General features: G+C 40.4%; 1 pseudogene across 1 annotated transcript; it reads left to right on the forward strand.

Annotated features, from left to right (window-relative positions):
* Positions 1-1,326: 1,326 nt before the first annotated feature.
* Positions 1,327-1,830, forward strand: LOC308521728 (ferritin light chain-like; annotated as a pseudogene). Its single transcript has one exon. The product of its transcript is annotated as a ferritin light chain-like (transcript).
* The last annotated feature ends 4,628 nt before the right edge of the window (positions 1,831-6,458 follow it).

Consider the following 6,458-nt stretch of genomic DNA (forward strand, 5'->3'; position numbering starts at 1 on the left):
GCTGCCATTTTGTAAATGAAATAATCCATGGAAAATGGAATTTAAAATAATAATACAGTGGGGCCTCGACTTACGAGTTTAATTTGTTCCGTGACGGAGCTCGTAACTCAAATTACTCGTATGTCAAATCAACAGTGAACGAGTGAGACACGTGATGCTGGGCTGATGTTGTGGCGTTCTCTGTGACGTTTGCTGCGCCAACTAGCGGTGGGGTATCTGAAGCTGGCTCGTAACCCGAATTTTAGCTCGCAACTCAAAGCAAAAATCAGCCGAGAGACGGCTTGTATCTCGAAAAACTCGTTAGTTGGGACCTTCGTAAGTCAAGGCCCCACTGTAATGCAGCCAAGCTTCAGATAATGTTCTTACTTGAATTTTTGAGAACAGGGCAAGTCTAATTAACTAGGAGTATGATGTATCTGGAAGTATGACTTTATTTCTAATTTGGTTTTACTTCCTATTTAGATCAAAATTTGATATATTTCTAGGAAATATATGGATTTTAAACATGTGTCATATTTTGTTCAACAAGCTTACTTCTCATTTTTCTAAAGCTACATCAACACAATAACACATTCACATCTTAGACTAGTCAGATGTAGATGTATACTTTTCAGGAAGAAATAAGGTAGAATGTGTATGTAAGTATGGGCACATCGTCTGTGAACTAGGAAAACTGTCTTCATGTCTGGGAGGCAAGCACATGGAAGTTACTGATATTGGGTGTTCTCAGGTCTCAGGAGGCAGCGCTAATGCATGTAAGAGATGGCAGGCATGAAGACATCTGAGACAGGTACCCAGTAAATAAGTAATAAATAGCAAATTGATGTTGACTTAATAAAATGGCAGGATTCAGCAACACATTAGATAAAATAAGAAACTATTGGTATGTGAGGAGTTAAAAATTGTGGGGAGATAATGTCCTAGGCCAGTGTTTCTCAACCTTGGCTGCACATTAGAATCACCTGGGAATCTTTTTAAAATCCTGATTTCTGGGCCTCATCCTCCAGAAATTCTGTTTCTCTGTTACTAATGTTGTGGTCCTACCCCATAACAAAGAAACAGAATTTCCGGAGGATGAGGCCCAGAAATCAGGATTTTAAAAAGACTCCCAGGTGATTCTAATGTGCAGCCAAGGTTGAGAACTACTGTCCTAGGTGGTCCTGGATCTGTCTCTTGCGTCAGCAGTGTTCGGAGGAAACAGACCCAGGGACACCCCTTATTCCAGCCTCTGGCCACCCTCCTGCATCTTATCCAGTCACCACCTTCAGAAGCCTACACACCGGTTTTTGGTTTTTTTCTACCTTCACTCCTAATTGCCAAACAACCATGAGCTCCCAAATTCGTCAGAATTATTCCACCCAGGTGGAGGCTGCAGTCACCCACCTGGCCAGCCTGCACCTGTGGACCCAACACCTACCTTTCTCTGGGCTTCTATTTCCACCGAGACGATGTGGCTCTCAGGGGTGTGGGCCACTTCTTCAGCGAGTTGGCGGAGAAGCCCAGGGCGCTGAGCATCTCTTAAAGATGTGCGGTGGCCGCATTCTCCCAGGACGTGCTAAAGCCTCCCCAAAGTGAGTGGGGTGAAGCTCAGGACGCCATGGAAGCCGCTCTGGCCTTGGAGAAGAACCTGAGCCAGGCCCTTTTGGAGCTGCAGGCCCTGGATTCCACTCGCTCAGACCCTCAACTCTGTGACTTCCTGCAGAACCACTTCCTGGGTGAGGAGGTGGAACTCATCAAGAAGATGGGAGACACCTGACTCACCTCCGCAGGCTGCCGGCCCCCGGACTGGGCGAGTATCTCTTTGAAAGGCTCACCCTCAAGCAGGACTAGGAGCCTTTGGAGCCCAGAGGCCTTTGAGGGGCCTGTCTGCAAACCCCCGCCCCCCGCCCCTGGTGTCTGGCTTTTGCCTGAGCCTCTCCCCAAAACCACTAGCCATTCTTTTAACCACCCTGAAGCCCTCTCCCATGCATGGGACCAAATGAAATAATAAAGCTTTTTGCAGGGGGAAAAAAAAATTGTGGGGAAATGAAAATATCTCAACTGTAAGATAATAGACTGTTAGAGCTGTAAGGAGCTATAAAACCAATCTGGTCCAATGCACACATATTAAGGAGTAAGTGAATTGAGATCAGGAAGACGAAAGGCCACAGAAGGCCACGGGGCTGCACAGTCTGCCTTCTTCACTATTTGTACTGAACCACAGTAGCCAACGTCTAGATCCTGTCACTCGGTGAGCTTTAATTCAAAAGCATTTCAGAAAATTAACAAGAAAAAAATAACAGAGGACATCAGAATCTCTACCTCAATTTCCTTTTATGTCCATGTGTGTTTGCTAGGTTGACAGGAGAATAGCAATTATTATAAAATGTTTATAATATGCCGAAACCGGTTTGGCTCAGTGGATAGAGCGTCGGCCTGCGGACTGAAAGGTCCCAGGTTCGATTCCGGTCAAGGGCATGTACCTGGGTTGCGGGCACATCCCCAGTAGGAGATGTGCAGGAGGCAGCTGATCGATGTTTCTCTCTCATCGATGTTTCTAACTCTCTATCTCTCTCCCTTCCTCTCTGTAAAAAATCAATAAAATATATTTAAAAAAAATGTTTATAATATGATTTCAAAAACCACTTTACAAAAAAAACAATCACCACCAAAGCTCTTACTTATTATACCAGAGGAAATATTTGGACCGTATGTTGAAACCAAATGGTTTTAAGTGCAATTAAATAAAGGACATGTAACCAGAGAGCTAACACACTTTGAATATTTGCAATTAAGGAAAAAAATGCAAAGCTCCTGTTTAAGAAATGCTCCCTTGTCTCCTTTCATTTTCTGTACCTACATTTTGGGCCATTAAGATGTAGTTACTACACACTTTTATTTATTGGTATTTTGAAACAGCAATGGGTTTTGAATAGCAAAAATAATAGTAATTAAAATTGTATTTATTGAATAATGAATGTATTGATCATTTCTTCAAGGGCCTAGGCTGAGAGGATGCCGAATGGGAGTGATTAAGCTGCCACACCTTGACCCAGCTCTATGATTGGCATTGGCACTACCTTGGGGAAGGCACTGAAATGCTCTAGTCTTCTACTTCTTCATCTAAAACATGATCCAGTTAAATAAAGAGTCTCTACTGTCAAAATAGCTCCCTTATTCTTTTATTATTCTCCCTCTTATTTGATTTTGTTCTGTATGTAAAAGTTGCATACGAGGAAAATCATATGTTAAAGATTAGAAATGAAACCCGGCCGGTGTATCTCAGTGGTTGAGCATCAACCCATGAACCAAGCGGTCACCAGTTCAATTTCTGGTCAGGGCACATGCTCAGGTTTCTGGCTTGATCCCCAATAAGGGGTCATGCAGTAGGCAGCCTATTGAGAAATTGATGTTTCTATCTCTCTATCTCTCTCCCTTCCTCTCTCTCTAAAAAAAAAATTTTTTTTTAAAACATATTTTTAAAAAACAGATTAGCAATGGAGAGAGTTGTGTGTGACAACAATATGGCAGGATTGTTTGTGCATTTCATTGAACTGAAATCCACAGTGCAGGCTGGACTATAATCATTTGCTATTTTTAACTAGAGCTTTAATTACATCTCCTTATTATGAAACAGAAAGAACAGTGACTTTTCTAAAGTTGATTTTTGGCTAAAAATCTCTTTGTCAATTCCTTTGGACAATAAATTCCAAATGGTGGTATTTTATATCTCCCGGACAAATGTTTCTTTCATAAAAATGGGTGGGGAAGAATGAATTTCAAAATGTCATCATTTTAGGTACCATTTATTCTACTCTATTACAAATTCAATAACTTTGAAGCAGAGTTAATAGAAAATCATGATGAGTAATAAAAATCAAACTGGTCTCAAATTCCCATGGCTTCAAACACCACCTCTGAACTACCAATTCCTCAATTTCTCTTCCCAGCCTCGATCTCTAGACTGAGTTCCAGCCATAATCACACAGACATCTCCACCTGGATGTCCTACTGGAGCCTCAAACTGAATACATCCATCACCCTCCTCTTTCTCCCAAACCAGCTCATCCTTCAGGGTTCAGTGTTTCTGTGAATATTTCCACCATCCAGCCTGCTGCCCAAGTTTGGCTCCATGACACTCTCCTCTCTTTTGCCCCAAACACTATTAATTCAACCTCCTTAATTTCATCAGATACATCCCATCATTCCCATGAATAGCATTCTAAAATGCCAGTTTGATGGCTTTCCTTGTTTGAAAAATATGCCAGTGCCATAATAAAATCTATTATCTTTAGTATTACATACAAGGTGATTCACAGGTGGTCCCTGCCTTCATGGCCCAGCCTCATTGTAGGCCTTTTTCTACCAAAAGTTTTCATCATCTTGAGCCTTTTACAATTTTCTAATATCCCATATATTTCCCTCTGTTTTTTTCATCTATCACACCTTCTTATTAGGAATGTCCTCTGCTCTCTTCTTACAGCCCTTGGAAACTCACCACAGCCTCTCTACTGCTCAGCCTCAGCCTTCATGGACTGTCCAAGTGTCTTCTTATCATAGACAGCCATCCCTCCCCCACAGTCCCCACTACATGGCATTTCAACTGCTGTTGGACTGTGACCCTATAAGGGCAGAATCTATGTTTTATTTATTTCATTGATCAATGCCTGGCATATAATAAATATTCAGTACATGTAATAAAGGAACAAATAGGTACACAGTAAAGGGTCTATGAGGAGAGTATCCTAGGCCAAGATGCCTGGGACAGTCCAGGTACACACCTACTGTCCTAGCCTCATTATTAATAGTTCTCCCTTTCACTCCTGAGTGTCCAGGTGAGGATAATTAATGATGTAGTCACTGCCTATGAGTCAACATCCATAAGCAATATCATTTAAAAGACATGGCCATGCATTCACAGAGAGAGCTGGGAAAGATGGTCACTAAACTATATTCTTGCCCGGGTGGTAAAATTTCAGGTGACTTTTACTCCTATTTTTACTTTCACTAACTGATGTTGCTTTCTTTCATTGAGCACATATCACTTTTATTAAAATAATAAAGCTACTTTGAAAAAGTCACAGTAAAATTCATTTCATGTGGATTTTCCAGAATATTAAGCTTTGTCTTTAGAGCTATGGAAAATGCCAAGATTCTTCACATTGTAAGTTAACTAAGCATATGATAAAATAGCTCCACCATAAAGATAAAAAACATCTGAAGTTTGTGATTATATTCACAAATATGTCACCCAAACGCTCATTCCATGAAAAATGAAACTAAACTAAACTAAAATAAACAGTTCTGGCGGCCAGGATGCCAGAATCCAGACATTTGGTTAGAAGCTGCAGCCAGGGTCTAGACGTCCACAGCTGGTGATGAGAATAAATGCACAGACCCAACTCTCAAATAGTAAAGCACATGGAAAACATTAAATGGAATATAAACATTGCTAATCAGAATTAAACAGAGGTAACCTTCAAAACATCCTCCCATGTGAATGTGCTTCCACAATCAATTCCACTTTGCAGGGCAATGGCCTTCATCAGTTCAAACAGCTCAAGCTTAGTGGAACGTTGGTATGAAGAGAAGTAATCATATTCCCATCAAGTTTTATTGTGATTAAATCTATATAGTGAAGCACCATTGGTCAGGAATTTTTAACCGATACTTAAATATGTAAGTTAATAGCAAATTTTTTATTGAATTACAATTCCAAATAAAGTTCCAGATCAATTACTTCTAGTTACTTTCTCTGTTTGCTCGCTGACTTGCAGATGCATTAAAAACAGAACAGTACAAGCACATTTATTCTGCCTGAACAGAGATATTTAAGACAAATCATCTCCAACTTTGTGGATCAAAGTGGAAACTGTTGCTTGCATCTCTTCCAGAGTTGAATATTTCTAGCAGAGGAATGGTATGAGGTCTTTTTAAAAGATTTTATTTATTAATTAGAGAGAGAGAGAGAGAAAGAGAGAGAGAGAGAGAGAGAGAGAGGTCAAATTTTCCATGGAAGATATACAAATGGTCAACAAATATATGAAAAGGTGCTTGACATCACTAATCATTAGGGAAATGCAAAACAAAGCCGCAGTGAGTTATTACCTCATAGCTGTCAAAATGGCTATTACTAAAAATATGAGAGATAACAAATGTTAGTGAGGATGTGAGGAAATGGGAACCCTTGTGTATTATTGGTGGAAATGTAAATCAGTTCAGCAGTTATGAAAAACAGTATGGAGATTCCTCAAAAAGTTAAAAATAAAACTACAATAGCTCCAAAAATCCCACTTCTGAGCATACATCCAAAGAAAATGGATCAGTATCTTAAAGACGTATCTGCACTCCCATGTTCACTGCAGCATTATTCTCACTACACCCTTCATTTGGTCAACTCCTACTCATCCCTCAAGCCCTAGATGAACATAATCTCACCAATCCTTCTCCATTGTACTCTAAAAGCATCTTATCATGTC

This window comes from Myotis nattereri (assembly GCF_964212035.1).
Source record: "Myotis nattereri genome assembly, chromosome: 6".
Lineage (NCBI taxonomy): Eukaryota > Metazoa > Chordata > Mammalia > Chiroptera > Vespertilionidae > Myotis > Myotis nattereri.